At 41.1% G+C, this 962-nt stretch overlaps 1 non-coding gene across 1 annotated transcript; it reads right to left on the reverse strand.

Moving 5' to 3' along the window:
* Positions 1-318: 318 nt before the first annotated feature.
* Trnas-cga lies at positions 319-393 on the reverse strand. The gene has a single exon. It is a non-coding gene; the product is annotated as a tRNA-Ser (tRNA).
* Positions 394-962: the final 569 nt, after the last annotated feature.

Genomic DNA, 962 nt, shown 5'->3' on the forward strand with positions numbered 1-962 from the left:
CACCCTGACCCGCTGACGTATCACAAATTCGAACCGAAACCTGAGAAGCAACATACGCTTGCACATGAACACTCAAGAACCATGTTATGATTAATAACAAGGTCTGCTTATATAACCCCAGGGGATGCTGCTTGACCTAATAGAATACAAATTATCAATCATTTAAAAATACAAATATATATTTAATACCAAACTTTAAAGATATTTAATAGAATAATAATAATAATAATAGAATGCATACAGCACTTAACCTGAATGAGATTTTCACTCTGCAGCGGAGTGTACGCTGATATGAAACTTCCTGGCAGATTAAAACTGTGTGTTCGACCGAGACTCGAACTCGGGACCTTTGCCTTTCGCGGGCAAGTGCTCTACCAACTGAGCTACCGAAGCACGATTAGCCCTGTACTCACAGCTTTACTTTTGCCAGTACCTCGTCTCCTACCTTCCAAACTTTACAGAAGCTCTCCTGCACTTAACCTGTTATATTTAATGTTACATACGAAAACCATCGGCAAGGGGAGAGACCATAGTCAACTATTTTAAGCCTCCAAGCAGGAGGAGCAGATTAACAAATACATCCTCTGCTTCCCGGTACACAGAACAGCCTACTACGGACTAAATCAAGACTTTAGGAAAAAAAACACTTTAACGAACAAATTCGTAAACTATAAGATATAAAGGGCGACATACGACAAGCAGAAATTTAATAGCGTGACAGATCACTTGACGCCTCTGTTCGGGAACAGGCTAACTGGCCAATCACTTCCTTTACCCGTCACAACAAACAACTAATGGTCTGCTTCAAGTATTGCGATTATGTTAGAGACAAGTCTACTGCAGTTATAAGTACAGAGGCGAGATCAGATGTCACTATATATAGAAGTAGTCACCATCACCTGAACATGTGACCTCGGCTCCACATGTGGCAATCTTACTGGAATCAACAGCGACAGCAGTCC

Source organism: Schistocerca americana, chromosome 1 (genome assembly GCF_021461395.2).
Source record: "Schistocerca americana isolate TAMUIC-IGC-003095 chromosome 1, iqSchAmer2.1, whole genome shotgun sequence".
Taxonomy (NCBI): domain Eukaryota; kingdom Metazoa; phylum Arthropoda; class Insecta; order Orthoptera; family Acrididae; genus Schistocerca; species Schistocerca americana.